The following is a 16,948-nucleotide window of genomic DNA, read 5'->3' as shown; positions in this document are numbered from 1 at the left end:
GTAGAACATGTAACAACAGCAGTACGCGGTAGAAATTTTGAAGATTGTGTCTATATAACGATGGTAATTCCCTGTCCTATTCAATTTTCTTGTATTAAAGAAAAATTATTGACATTTAAAGATGATTGTTATTATGAATGCCACGATAATCATAGAGCATTTGCTAATTTTATAAATAATAATTCATATGGACGCTTGATATCTTTATATAATAAAATTGATATAATTTCTTTAAAAGATAACCAGAAATTGAATGTTGTATTTTTACAGGCCTTTATATTACTTAATAAATATGATCGATATTTTGAGACTATTCATAAAGCTTGTGTGTTAAGTAATTTTAAAAATATAAAAGAATTTTTTCCAAATTTTAATATTGATTTATGTAGAACTACAAATTTATATACAAATTACCACAGAAAAGATATATTTGAATATATTTAAAAAAAAAATGGATTCGATGTTTGTATTGTACGAAGGGATACATTGAAAAAATGTTTTGAACTTATTTGTGAATTTATTAAAAAAAAGGAAATAAAAGATGCACCAGACGATTTCTTGGACAAATTTAAAAAATTTTTAAATATAGGAGTCTCATATAATTATTTGGATGCGCAGAAAAATGATAAACCGAATCAATATGAAGATAAATTATTTATAACACCAAACACGGTGCCATTATTTTCTTATGATATGCACGCAAATTTGTGCCTGGAAATATATGATAAATTTGGCGCTCTTTGTGGAGAAGCAGTTAATACATATATTTCAAATATGTTTCATGTATTACTATATGGGCTTCCAAATGTTATTATGTTGAACGAAAAAGATCACTTAAGATTTGATAAAAGTATATCTAAGGTAGCAACCAATCATTTAAAGCGGAGACAATTAAATATCCATAATATGCCAAACATCGACCCCCAAAGGTATCCAGTATATATATTTTCAATGCTCGATTTATATTATTGTTCACATAATACTTTCCACGACGACAACGCGGTAGAATTATCTAAAAAGTTAATAAAAAAACAAAATTGTATAGAATATATTTTAAAGGACAAAAAGATTATTAGTGAAATATATGTAGTTATATCTAAACCAGAACTTTTAACAATTGAAACATATATAAATACGTTATTTAATAAAGATGTAAAGTTTGATTATATTATTTCAAATCACCACAAATCTTCTAATTATTTAAATGATAAAGCCCTTAATATGTGTGAAAATGTTATTACAAAATATTTTCCATATTCTCAAAATTTTTTTCGAGATCAACAGTTACGATTATATAAGTTTGAAGATTATAGGCGCGCATTGGGAAAGTCTTACTTTCCTTGTTCCGTTGATGATATGTACAATTATCACAAACACATATATAATTATGTGATGAGTTATGAAAATTTAGAATTTTTGGGCAGTAATTATAATCACAATAATGACACATTGGATTTATACAGTTGTAACCTGTACCCCAGTGATAGGAGGATCAACAAATATATAACCCTTTACAGAAAAGAAGATGATGATAGTGATAATGAAAATAAAAATAAAAGGATCCGTACCTAATCATACTCGAAACAAAGGGAATGAAATAGTCCTACTTTACGGATTGTTTTTTTTATTTTATTTGTTGTCATCTCATTATTTAATTGATTTTAAAAAGATTATTGGTTATTGTAAGACAATGATATATAAGTCAACCAATCTTTGTGTATCGTACTTTTTTGTTGGTTTCAAATGTTTCGCTTTCCCGTTTACGCTTCTGAAGAGCATTGGTATTATGAAATGAAGTCAAACTATTTTGATAATCTTGTAATAAAATTTGTTTAAAATTTTCTTGGTTGATTTCCATTTCCTCGTGATAATTATTTTCTTTATAGACATCTAATTGTTTTATAATTATAGCATTATTTTTCGCCAATGTTTTTAAATCATTGGAAATATTATACATATTCACACTTAACCCATTAGTTCCATGGTCAAAAGCATTTGAATCACCCAAACATATATTTAAAATATTACTTTTTACTCTGAACAATTTATCATTTGATAATGGTTTTTCAATGGTTTTGTTTTGTAATTCCTTTTTTGTTATTTTTGTACATACAAAGGCACAATTAGATATATTTTCGTCTTTATTTAACACGCAAATCTCATTATCATTGGTTAAACAAATTCTTTCGGGGACGTGTTTTTTATCATACAAATCAAATAAATCTGTAAATATTGATTTTCTTATAGAGGTTAAAAGCGTCTTTGGGCGAAGGGTATTATTTTTTGTTCTTAATTCTAAGATATTACTATCATTATTTATCAGAAAATTATAAACTGAAATATTTTCAGTTTTTATTTCCATAGGAGCCAAAGAATTCATAAAATCTCCAATAATAATTCGAATGCGGTTATGTATAGCAAATAAATCTATTTTCCCTTTAATTATTTCTTGTTCTGATGGAATTATACAATAACAAACATCATTATAACAAACCTTTCCCTTTTTTATTAAAAATATCCAAATTGTATCGAATAGCTTAATGTTTTGTATAGCATTTTCCCAATATTTTATTACATTAGACTGAAGTAAAAATACATCAATTGGATCCATACAACTACTAACACATCGTATAGTAGGATTTCGATCTTGATGGTTCTCAATTTCATATACATTTGGAAAACTATATACGTTTTCTTTGATATATTTGAGAATTTCTGTTTCTCTGACCCGAAATAAAGTATTTCTGGAAGGAAGATAATCTACTACTTTTCTCTCCTGAATTTCTTTCTGAGATGGAATTTTTATGAGGTATATAGTATCCTCGTCATTCATTTTATTGAATTTTTTATATTTTCCCATTAACCATACAACATTAATATTTCCACACATAATATCCTCAAAATTATAAATGGTTTCTTTGGTGTTATAAATATTTTCATGAATATTATACTCTATAGTTTTTGCTTTATTGTGGTCATGAATATTTTGCATAACATTTGTTGAAAGTTTCAAGACTTCACTTATTATATCTTCATTCAACACTACGATACCGTTGTCTATTTTATAACTTACATTCATACACGAATTATTTTCACTATTTTCATTTAAATCCTTACTAAAATTTTGATATTTGTTAATATCTAAATAAGGATTCTCCTTCAGTTCTGATGCCTTTATTTGTTCAATTCTGTTTTTTGATAAGGGCTTTGAAATAGTTTTTTCTTGTATTTCATAACAAGTTGGGCGTAAAATATAAAAATATGTTTCATCGTTGTGAGTATCGTTATATCCTCCAATTATCCAAAACTGGTCTTGGTTTTTATTAAGTATAAAACTGTTGTAAGCATCATTTTTATTTGGCAATATCACCATTTTTTATTTAACCAATGAAAACATGACATTATTATTATTATTATTATTATTATTATTATTATTATTAATTATAAAAAGGGAAAATTTTATATATATATATATATATATTATAGCAACAGCAATATATAAAGGGGCCAACTCCCTTGTTTGAAAGTAAAATAGAACACGACCTAGGATACTCTCCTACAACAACTATTACTTGCCGTACCTGCCCATTTTAATAGAAATTAACAATGGATAAATTTATTACACACGAGGATAAGAAATATATGAGTTTACAGTTAGCTGATGCGAGAGAAAATCGAGGAGATGTTTATTTTGCAGTAGATAATTATATAAAGGGAATGAAATTGATCAGAAAAAATCATAAGCCTAATTTATCCAGTCCACAGGATTTACAGTTGTTTCTGCTTTATGAAAATACTCCTCAAAACAAATTTCTAAATTTTCATATTTACATAAATAATATCATGTCTAACAGAGATACGGCCATTCAGATTAAAGAATATGCTGGAGTAAATTGTGACGACTCGTTTATAACTAAAAAACACACATCATATATGCTTTCCAGACTAATTTCCGATGATAATCAGTTACAAATTAAAATTTGTGAAAATTCTCAACCCAGGGAAATAATTGATAATGACGATCTAATGGAAAGAGCGAATCCTACCGCTATATTGGTGTTTAATATATCGGCTGGTAATTGTACAACCCCACACGTAGAAGCATTAGAAGTTTTAACAGATTCTTGTTTTGATGAGGTAGACCGAGGAAATATGATTATTGCTTCAAAAACTGAATTAGCTTTGGGTGGAAAGACTGGCCAAAAATTTAAGTGTGTTAATTATAAACAAGACGATGATACAAATACTTTGTACAAAATACATATCTCTGCTACGAGCGACGACGTTGCTTTTGAAAAACTTAGGTGCATAAGATCTGTGTAAAAATGAACTTTTTAAATAAAAAAAAAACCTCGAATTATTTTCATTGTCCTTGTGTTTTAGTGTGATTATTCATATTTTTTTCCTTGTTATAATTTAACTATACCCAAAAGGTAAAACCTTTTCAATCTCTCTTTTAACTTTTATATTATTAGTGGTGGGGGGAATGAATACCGGGGGTGGAGGAACATCCATCGTGTCTAATAATCTATTAATTGATACCAACAAAGATTGTATCGTATCAGGATTAATAAATTTTATTTTATCAGTATTATTTTGAGGTGTTGGCTGGGATGAGGACAAAAAACTTTTATCAAAATTTATACTATCATCCATCATAATATCTTGTTGTTGTTGCGTTTCTGGTGTTGAATTTGGATTTGAAAGAATTTCATCATTAATTTCATAATTTAATGTAGGAATTGAAGTAGCTATTCTATTTTGAAAGACGTTATTTATATCTTTTGAATCTATTTTATTCATATAGGGATAACCACCATTTTGAATATATGGGTGAAATGTTGGTATGATATCTATTTCGTCGATTTGTGATAAAGAAGGTGGTGGGGTTGATAACCCCAATTGATCCTCCATTTTTTAATTACACGTGTTTTTTTCGTTTGAAATCATTTTCATATATTGCTATTGTATTATCATTATTATTAATTCTCCTCTTATTTATAACAGAAATCTTTTCGTCGTTTATCATTATATCTTTTTCCTTGAGTCCGTGAAAAACGGCGGTTTTGTGAATTTCTAGGCCGTCTTTGTATATATCATCACAAATTAATAATTCATCATCAATAAGAGATGTATGATAGTGTTTTGATAAAAATATTATGGCATCAGATACGGATGCTATATTTATACATTTAAGTATATTCAAATATAATAACAGATAAGATATACGTTTATGTGTAATTAGATATTCGGGGTCTTCTTCTAAATTACAAGAAGTGATTATGAAATGAACTATATCTGTCACGGGTGAATACATATCTGTGGATTTTTGTATATTTTGAGTTATTTTCAATTCGCCAACAAATAAGGAGTCATATAAATATAACGGAGAATTTATTGTACAGTGACACATAGTGTGTAAAAATAATGCAGCCATTCCAACTTGGAATTTATTATCATAATCATTATACAATGAAAGTTTGGGGAAATGAGCCATTTTAAAATTCACGGGAAGAGTAGAATCAAATCGAGAACGAAAAGACATGAATCTTAATCTTGATAATAAAGCTGAACACTGCTCTGAGAATTGAGGTTTATTGTTACCAAATATTAATATGGTCGATGCGAGTTTAACGTTATTACCTGATTCATAATTTGATCGAATAAATAAACGAGAACTACCAGTTATTTGATTAATCAATTGCCTATTAAATGGTTTATTGGCAATTTCATCCATATACCAAAACTTTGCAAAATTTGAGCTTTTGGAAAGGTCGTGATATCGATCTATCGTTGAAGAGTGATTCATAGTATGTGACGATAAAATTCCAGCATGATTACCAAGAACAGATAATACTTGGTTTAAAAATGTAGTTTTTCCTGAATTAGTTTCTCCTAGAAAAAAATGAAGGTGTTTATTTTTCAAACTAACACCATGACAAATAGCCCGCAATATCAATTTTAATACGTATATCAAGGACGATATATCATAACTAAATGTTTGTAATAATGAAATACAAGTAAAAGTTAAACAACAATTACATTCTACAATATTCATAGAATCTGTGGGAATATCTTTAAGAAAAATGGATCCACTTGGGTGTATTTTTGATATGCGCTCATAACAGATAGCTAAAGTCTCTATACGATATTGCAGTGTTTTTTTTTTGTTCTTGTGGGGGAGTTTTCAGATAAATATCTATCATTTTTAAAATATCGTGGTTTTCGTTTTCAGGTAATAGTTTTACAACATCCATCATGTCACTATAACTATTAGCTATTTGTTTCAAAATAAAATATTTGGTTAGTTTAATTAACTCTATAGTTTCCTTTTTTTTACACAATTCGTTTGTTAAATATAAATGTAATTCTCTTTTAGACATATTTGCAAATTTTCTTTTTTTGGCCATTAAAATTTCTGATGAACATAAAATATTTCCCCCATCACCAAAAAAATGACCATGTACCATGCTTTGTTTAATTTGATCATCAATTGAAGAACATTCGGTTTGTGAATGATTATCGATGGATTTTCTTTCATCGTGTAAAATTTTTAGCCTTTCGTAATTTTCAATTTTTTCTTCTTCTGATATATTACTTATGACATTCTGAACAATGGGAAAAAATTGTTTGTGTAAAAATTTACATTTGGGAACATGCTCCATTACGTCATTTAAATTATCATCTATGATGTCATGCTCTTTCTCCCCATTTCCATAGCTATTTGAATTATTCTTCGGATAATTACTGTAACTGATTGAAAATTTATTTTCTTCGTCATCTATATAGTACATAGGTATTGGTTTTAAGAGAACCAAAGAATCGCTTCCACTTAAACTTAATCCAATTAAAATGTACCTGTCTTCGAAAAGTTTGAGAAATGTTGGTGGCAAGCTGTTTATTTTACTTCCATTCCAAAAAGCTTCAATTTTGCTTATAATTTGATTTATTATAGATCTAGTATTTTTATTGGTTGTACAATGAATACGATTAGAAAATATTATACTTTCTTCTTTCGTCAATAATTCTATATTCAATTTATTATTATTATTATTATTATTATTATTATTATTATTATTATTATTATTTTTATTATTATTATTATTATTATTCTTTTTCTTCTTCAAATTTTCATTATATTTTTTCTTTTTAGTAACGATAAAATTTGATATATGACTTCGTATGTTAGCGATATAATATATTTCTGGTATATGGAGCGGTATAGAAGCCACAGAAAGAGACGATATCGAACATTTTTTCCATCTAAATTCGTCCCAGATTACCAATTTACCATTATTTATATTATTATTAATAGTTCCAGTTTTGTTATTTTGTTTGCTTTGATTATTTTTATTTTTGTTAGTTATACTTTTGTTATTATCCTTACCCCCCCCGCCCCTTCATTAAAGCTACTGCTATTGCCAAGTAATATTATTGGCCGATATATTGCTAATAATTCATATAATATAGATTCATTCTTGACTAATAATATCGCAGCAATAATAATGTTGGGTATAATGATATTTCTTGATGCTCCTTGGATTGTAAAAGTTTGTGGTATATTAAAATGTTTGATTATTTGAGAATCTATTTCATCATTAAAACTACCTTTGTGGTTGTCATCACTATCAAATTCGCTTTCATCATAAGTTTGTGTTTGAGATATATTATAATTTTTAATTACACTTATTGCCTCCTCGATTTCCATAATGTTTTCAATTATCAATAGATGTGTGATACATAAGATGACCTAAGATTTCATGGAGTCATCTAAATTTAATAAGTTTGGAAATCTGATATATTTGTAATTTAAATGGTAATAAATTTGTAAAAATTCTTCAATGATAATTCTACTATTTTGAGTATTATAAGTTATAATCATTTTAATCCATTCTAATAATAATAATGAATGTGATTTTAAATCATCAGATTGTTTTAATAATAAAAAGTATATTGACACGAGGAAATGTATTGTGTGTCTCAGTTTTTCGCGATCATATAATTGCAAAACGTGTTCTAAATTATAAGGAAAGAGTAAGTCGTTTTCGAAAGGTGTGGCGTTTATAACATTATTATTATACGGGCTTGTTTTTATTGTAATTAGAAAATCTTCGTTGGTTTTGTATTCATATATTTGAAAATCATCACCAATAATGGCATTTAAAAAACATGTATTGTAAGAATCTTTTAATATACTATAATTTGGTAATTCTAACATGAATATATTCCAATGGGTTTCTTTTTGATGATTATTATAATATGTAATGTCTTTGTCATTACATATACAATTCAAAACTATTGGATAGTTTGATATATTTAAATGTGGTAGGCTATATCTTGAAATTTCACTACATTAAAATTAGGAAATATGCTCTTATATATTTTAAATCGGATATTAGAATTTGTTCTATCGACGAGATATCCAACGTGGGTATACAAATGCATACTTGAGCTTGAACAATTTGGTAAAAACCAAGAAGAATTTAAATTTTCTTTATTGTTGGGCCACCTAATAAGGTTAAATGTCTTTTTCCATGCATTATTTTTATTATAGACATTAGCACTTTCTTCTCTCTTCCAATCCGGAATGCCATTATCAATTTCACGTGCACTAAATATATTTTCATTTTCTATAAAACTTTGTATGATTTCTTCTTCGTGCTCTAATGAAGAATTCAAGTTATCATTATGAAGAAATAACTTCAAGGAATAAATTTTTGTATGCTCTGATATGGGCTTAAAAATATTAAACAAATCAAAAGCACTATCCAAATCAACAATTAAAGGACTTTCAGATTAAAGGCCCCGTCCTTGTAGCAACTATAAGGCAAATATGAGCAATCTATTTCATTTACATTTAAATTAGCATCTCCATATTTTGCTGATCCGAAGACACTATAATTGGCTGTTGGATAAAAAAAACTATGATTTTCTATAACTGCGTGTAACATATTATAAAGACAAATTAAATCATGATATCTCATTATCAATGAAGGAATTTCAATATGAAATCCATTACTAAAACTTTTACCTTTTCCTAGTATATATATAGAAAAGTTAATTATACCTAAGCCCTCGGTTATTAAATATAGAACTTCATAGATTAGATTATTTTCGTTATATTTTTTACATTTATGTCGAATATTATGTATGAAAAAATATTCCGGTGTTCTAGTTCTATTTTTACAATATGAAATATATTCTTCTAAATTTAATAGTGTATTACTTTCAAATTTAAATTCACAGCCCTTTAAAACAAAATCTAAACAAAAATGTTGTAAATCAAGATATTTTCTTTGAATCGAAATAGACCCGTATAAACCACGAGGAACAAAATGATGATCCCGTATAAATTCATGTATTTTATTTCTTAGATTATTTATACCTAAACAATAAACACTTCCGCACATATTTTGATATATTCCAAAAAAATTTAACGGAATATATGTTTCATTGCATTTTTGTGCGTTTTTGTTTTGAATGATAATTCCGTTATACATTAAATCTGATGAAGTCATGGATTCATATAAAGAATTAGAATCATTAACTCTTGCTTTGCGTTCATTAATTTGAATATTTTGTTGTCGGCTTTGATTATTGTTATTACCATATTGCGAAATTAAAGTCTGGGTATACATGATAAAGGTATCAATAAAATAAAATTTTGGGGTTTACTCTATATATACTTATATATATAATTAATTTTGAATTCATTCATTCATTCTATTTAGTTTTTTTAATATATATAAGGGATTTACGTGGCGTCCTTTGGTAATCAATGACTATATATGCACTAAAAAAGAATATACTCAGATTCATAACTAACTGTATACTGTGTAAAATATAAAATACAATTTTATCTATATAGTTGTCATAAGAAGCAGCAAAAAAATGAATTATTGTTACAAAAATCAAATATATTGATAATATCATACACATTCGTATAAATGCATAAACAAATTCCATTTTTTAAATTTATAATTTATGATTCATATTTTTTCATATCTATAAATAACTATATATATTTATTTACTTAGTAATAGTTTATTTTGATTTAAAAGTATGAAATCTTTGTATTTTGGCGATAATGACGAAGAAAGTATATGTTTGATAAATGAAAATAACGCAATAATAAATGATGACGAGGAAAATAATCTTTGGTTCAAAACAAGACCAAAAAAAATACTAAATTATACTCAAAAGTCATATTTCGAGTTTATTTTTATAAAAAAAATCAATGATTCATTTCAGGCCCCAAAAAAACTTTATTATAATAATCTAAAGCGTAAAATATTTCCCCGTAAATCTTAATTCGATAATTATATTTCTTCGTTTCAAGGAGGATAAAATATATTTTTTTAACACAATTTTGTGGTTATATATACACCAACAATACAAAAATTCAACAAAGTACGCTACTAGCTAACTTGCAATATAGAAATAGATAATCATGAGCGTTTCAACCCTTTCAGACAACGACGATGAGAGTAACAGCTTTTATAAAGACAAAATCTATTATGAATCATATCACCCGTTAAATTATTCAGACAGCGACGATGAGAGTAACAGCCATAAAGACAATAAAACCTATTATGGCTGGCAAAATCGCCCGTTAAATTATGGTCCACATAATTTTTTATTTACACAATCATTAAACAATCCAAATGTGTATGTAAGAAAAACTATTTATTTGGATGAACAATCAGGGGATCCAAATGTCAGCAAATCTCTTATTTTTGATTATTTAAAAGGCATTTATGCAATGTTTAATAGAACCAATGAAACGAAAGCGGAAATGGTCTATAAGCTTTTAGATAGACAATTATCTGATTATAATATAGTAGGAATAAATGTTCAAAGTTACAGGGCCGTATCATTCAATCGGAGGGGTGTTATCAAAATTTTTGATAATGATAATAATGATATTGAGGAAAATAAGGTTTATACTTTAAGTATCCCCGTTCCTATCCATTCTGTACCATACGATAATGTTAAACAACAAATTGAAAGATTTTTAAATGAATCGAATAACATTTTATCGCATAACGAGCATTTAGAAGAAGTGTTTGATGTATTACCTACTGAATATCCAAAATTGGAAGAAATTGAATCCCTTGGGTGGGAAACTTATAACGATGATTGTTACTTTGAATTTGTTTATGATGAATTATTAGGTATATATTATAGAAAATATTTACATTTTTATAGCAATTTAAATCAATTTTTGTATTCTCAATATACGGAACGCCCAAAATACATAATGAAATTGAATCGAGTTTTTGAAATGTTACAAAAATATAATCATCTATATGTTTTACATAATGTGTTAATTGAACATAATATTATAAAAGTTAATTTTCCAAAAAATGAGGTTACACAATTGTCTTTTGATAATAAGATAAATAAAAATGTAATAACAGTATATGATATTACTAATGCAAATATAAAACTACAATATAACTATAAACCAGTGATTGTTTCTTGTAGATACCGAGATTTATTTGATTAAAATTTTTTTATTAGAATTAAAAAATACAAACGATGAATATTCACCAACCATTTATAATTGTTTGTCTTATCCTTTCCATTATCTTCATTATAAACTGTTTAGCTGAAATATTTATATTTCCAGAGGGAATAGGATTTATGGGACCAAAATATAATATAATTATTAATGTCATCCAATTAATATTGGTATCACCCATTTTTGTTGGTACAATTTATTATTTAATAAGAGATAGAAAAAATGTAGAAAATGATTTTTATGATGATACTCTGATGGATAAAGAGCAATATTTCCATAATTTCAAAAATCCTACTTACGAAAACACAGAAAACGAAGACACAATTGAATATATATCTCATAATGATCGGGCGTTATTAAGATAATAATTGATTAATTATAGTATGAGAATACAACGAATATTTCTAATACAACTTTTCAATATTAGAGAGAAAAATAATTAAATAATAATTCATCACTTACATATTATATACTGTAGTATTTCTCGTAATTATTGCTCTTAACAATGTTCTATTTGGATTATCTTTTTAAAGTTAGAGGCAATACTAATTTAAAATTTTCGGAATAAAAAAATTAGATTTAATCATTTTTCTTTTTTTTTAATCACAAAACTTTTTTATGATGATATCATTAACTGAGCTCCTATATTTCTTAATGTTAAAAAATATACATCCTTAAATGGATCCTGTTATAAAGATATGCGAAGAAATTGAAAATGAAAATTATGGAAACGCAATTCAATATTATTCAATGTTTTTCCATCGTATTTTGTCATACATTATCAACCAGAAAAAATACGAAGGTATCAATGAAATATTAAAACTTCAGTTGAATAATGAAAGTAATTTTCATTCGGCTATTGTTCACTTATCATATTATATGTGGCAGTCTAAATGGCAAAGGGGTGGTAATGTTCAATATATTAGTACCAGAGAATTTAACCCTGGATAGGTACGGTGGGTCGTTTGCGACCCCGAGCGTCAAAAATAAACAGGTTTTTCTCACGTGACTCACCCCTGTGACTGAATTTGTGGGTGATCGACCTGCAGGAGGTGTCTCCCCTACACGCTCTAGTAGTGTCCAGATGTGCATTGCTGTAGCTGTACTCCTTCCCCGATTTCTGAGACGCGTCGGGGTCGTTCGCGTCCGAGTTTACCCTTCTGAGGTAATTTGCATAATTATCAAAGTTATTACGTATTATGAAATTGTCGTAGAATGGTGCAACTTGTATAGGTTATCAGTTGTGGAAAGTCTTGGTGGATTGTTTGGCTACCATGTGCATGTTTTTTTTTTTAGTTAAAATGTCGTTCATCACCACGAGGACCATTTTACCGCGAGTGCCCCTTTTTCATTTTTTTTCATTTTTTTGCCAAGTCATTTTTCCGTAAGATATTGCCAAATAGTGTCGTAAAACTTTTGCTTGTTTAGTGTTGGAAAGTGTGTCTAGATGATCTGGCTACCCATGCATGACTTTGTTTTTGTCAGATACGACGTAGTTATTGGTATATTGGGTATTTAACTGCGGTTACCAATTTCTGTTTTTTTTCAATATTTGTAAAAATTACTACGTAGTAAGGAATTGCCGTATATTATTCATTATTTTTTCATGTTTATGTGTTAGAAAGTGTGCCTTGATGGTTGGGCTAACACGTGCATGTCTTTTTTTTTATCTGAGATGTCGTATATTAGAATGTCGGGCATTTTACCGCGAGTGTCCCTTTTTAATTTTTTTTAATTTTTTTGCCAAGTCATTTTTCCGTAAGATATTGCGAAATAGTGTCGTAAAACTTTTGCTTTTTTAATGTTGGAAAGTGTGTCTAGATGATCTGGCTACCCATGCGTGATTTTGTTTTTGTCAGATACGACGTAGTTATTGGTATATTGGGTATTTAACTGCGGTTACCAATTTCTGTTTTTTTTTCAATATTTGTAAAAATTTACTACGTAGTAAGGAATTGCCGTATATTATTGATTTTTTTTCATGTTTATGTGTTAGAAAGTGTGCCTTGATGGTTGGGCTAACACGTGCATGTCTTTTTTTTTTATCTGAGATGCCGTATATTAGAATGTTGGGCATTTTTCCGCGAGTGCCCCTTTTTTTTGGTTTTGCATTTTTTTGCTTAGTCATGTTACCGTAAGGAATTGGCAAGTAGTGTCGCAAAACTTATATTTTTATAGTGTTGGAAAGTGTTTCTAGATGATCTGGCTACCCATGCCTATTTTTTTTTTAGCCAGATATGGCGTATATATAAGTATGTGTTCGATTTTCCTGTGATTGCCATTTTTTCGTTTTTTCCCATTTCTTTCAAAATTACTACGTACTAAGGAACTATCACAGAGTAATATTTCATTTATATGTTTATTTGTCGGAAAATATGCCTTGATGGTTTGCCTAGCACGTGGCTGAAATTTTTTTTTTCTGAAATGCCGTATATTAGAATGGCCATTTTTCCACGAGTGCCCCTTTTTATTTGTTTTGCATTTTTTTGCTTAGTCATGTTACCGTAAGGAATTGGCAAGTAGTGTCGCAAAACTTATATTTTTATAGTGTTGGAAAGTGTTTCTAGATGATCTGGCTACCCATGCCTATCTTTTTTTTAGCCAGATATGGCGTACATATAGGTATGTGTTCGATTTTCCGGTGATTGCCATTTTTTCGTTTTTTCCCAATTCTTTCAAAATTACTACGTACTAAGGAACTATCACAGAGTAATGATTCCTTTAGATGTTTATTTGTCGGAAAATTTTGTTTACTTTTTTTTGATTGAATATCATCAAATTTTTTTAGCTAAAATATTGTTTTACATTTTTTTTTTCGTTTTTATTTCCCTTCAAAAAAAATTTTTTGGGTCAGAATTTTAATTTTATAGCCGTAAAATAATCGACAATTATCCAGCAACCCACCATACAATTTTTATGCATATCCAATAATAATTAGATTAGTAAATAACACCTTGAAATTGACATACCCTTCCTACATTTCAAGTGGCAGATTAGGGAGTCTGAGTCAGTGTGGTTGGCGGCCATTTTGTGGACATATCCGAAGCGTAAGCTACCCTATCTATATATATTCTTGTTCCCTATAGAATTTGTGATATTTTGGTATATTTTTACCTGCAGAAATATCATATTATATATTAAATGTATGTATTTTTTTACGAAATTTCCAAGTACTCAAAAAATTACCTTTAGATATGGCCCCTGATATAAATGTAATTTACAAAATAATGAAGATTTTTTTACATATTTCTATTTTAGGATAACATATGCTTATTCCCTAAAAAAATTAGCCACTTCCTATTTCATTTGGGTACCCAAAAAAATTCATGAAATTTGGACAATTTTTTTTGGCCAAAAAAAGTTACCTTTTTTTTCTCATTTCAGATCTTCACCTCCATGGGTCTGATTTCATCCAAAATACATCAAGATGTGTCCTAAACATTCAAGAATCAATTCCTAAAAGGATTTGTGTATATATGTATAAACTTTTTTTTTATGAATTTTTATGTCAGGTCTTTTTTTTTCTACTTAATTTTTAAAATATTTATAATAAATAGTTTTTCTGCAGATGAGTAGTATTTATCTTTACAGTTGTTTTAAGCATTCATTGAAGTTTTTTTTGGCAAAAGAAAAAAGGAGGTTACTGCAAAAACTGATTTTTCAAGAATTTTTTTTGGCGTCGGGGTCGTTCGCGTCCGAGTATACCCTTAAAGGGGTGTCCGAGGACCGTACCTATCCAGGGTTAAAGACATGATTTACAAATCACAAAAAGTAGAGAATCTTTTAGATTGTTTAAAAAAAGACTCAAAAGCTAGTTTTTATTTATTTCTTCCGCCCAATTTTGACCATTTTCTTTCGCAAGCTTTATATGTTATGGAAAATGAACTTCAAAAAGCATTAAATAACACTAATACTTTGATTGGAAAAGATACTTTACATAAATGGTCATCTCTATTTTCTTCAATTTTAAATGGTTATATGAGCACAAATTTACATACCAACGTGGGAAATTTATTATGGATGCAAGAATTAAGAGTTATTGCCTTAATATATAAATATTTTTATTTGTCTTACGAAAAAAAGGAAGAAAATTGGAATTGGCATGAAACTCAAATACAAAAGAAAATGTTAGACCTACATCTTACTTACAAAAATAAATATGAAATTTTACAGAATGATTTAGTTAAAAAATTAAACCAATCACACGATGCTTGTGAACGTGCTTATAATTTATTACTAAGCGAATTTGATTCATATAAACAAAGGGAACAAAAAAATAGACTTCTTCACGAAAAGGAGGTCCTAGTGTATAATGAGCATATGATGAATATGTGTAAAAATACACTCGAAAATAATAATAAATATTGGAAAAATGTATTAAGCGTTATTAGAACTGATACACAAAATATGGAAACAGAGGAGACATTATACCCAGATATAGAAAATACTGAAGATTATAATGATAAAAACAAAAACAGTGACACAATTATTTTATCATTTACAAATTTGCTGTCTGATAAAGAAAATAAAATATACTTATTAGAAGAAGAACTAAAAAACTGTAAGACTGAAATAGGAAAACTTTATGAAAAAGAAAAAGAACTACTAAAAAAGGATTTAGATAAGGAAAACAAAATAAAAGAACTTTTCAATGAGTTAAATCATTGCAAAGATCAAAAAGACACCTCAAAGCATGAAAGTATGAATAAAGATACAATTTTAAAATATAAAGAATATATGGAAAATTCAGAAAAAGACATAATCTTATTTAAACAAAAAATTCAGGAACAAAAAAGTTTGATTAGAGATTTAAAATATCAATTAAAAGAGTGTGAACAAGATAATGAAAGCGACAAGCGAGATAAGGAAAGTATTATAAAAAGAATAACAAAAGAGAGAGATGATTGTTTATATTCAAATGAACAGTATCAAAAAGAAAATGAAGACATTATACGTGAAACAAAAGACGATATGAAAAAAATGAAAAAAGAGTGTGCTAAACATTTAAAACAATTAAAAATACAAGAAGAAGAAATTGAACAATTAAAATCAACAATTTTAAAACAAAGCACCAACCTTGAAAAGGCCATAGAAGAAAAAAATAATATAATTCTTAAACAGAAAAAAGAAGAAGATTTATTGTTTCAGGAATATGAAAATGCTTTAGCATTAACAAATAATCATATTGAAAAATTGGTCGCGATATTTGATAATTCTCCAAAAGAAGAAAAACGGGTTGTTAAAGTTGCTTCAGGACTGAAAAATCAAATTGATGAAAACAACAAAATACTTTCACTATTAATAAAGAACCAAGAAAAACAACAACAACAACAACTCCTCGTCACTCCATCCTTAACGACAAAAGAAACAATCCAACCGTCACCCCTTTTACCTACAACTAGTGGTAATAATGATAATTTACAA

Source organism: Palaemon carinicauda, chromosome 21, assembly GCF_036898095.1.
Source record: "Palaemon carinicauda isolate YSFRI2023 chromosome 21, ASM3689809v2, whole genome shotgun sequence".
Lineage (NCBI taxonomy): Eukaryota > Metazoa > Arthropoda > Malacostraca > Decapoda > Palaemonidae > Palaemon > Palaemon carinicauda.
Note: the sequence above shows the minus strand (reverse complement) of the source record.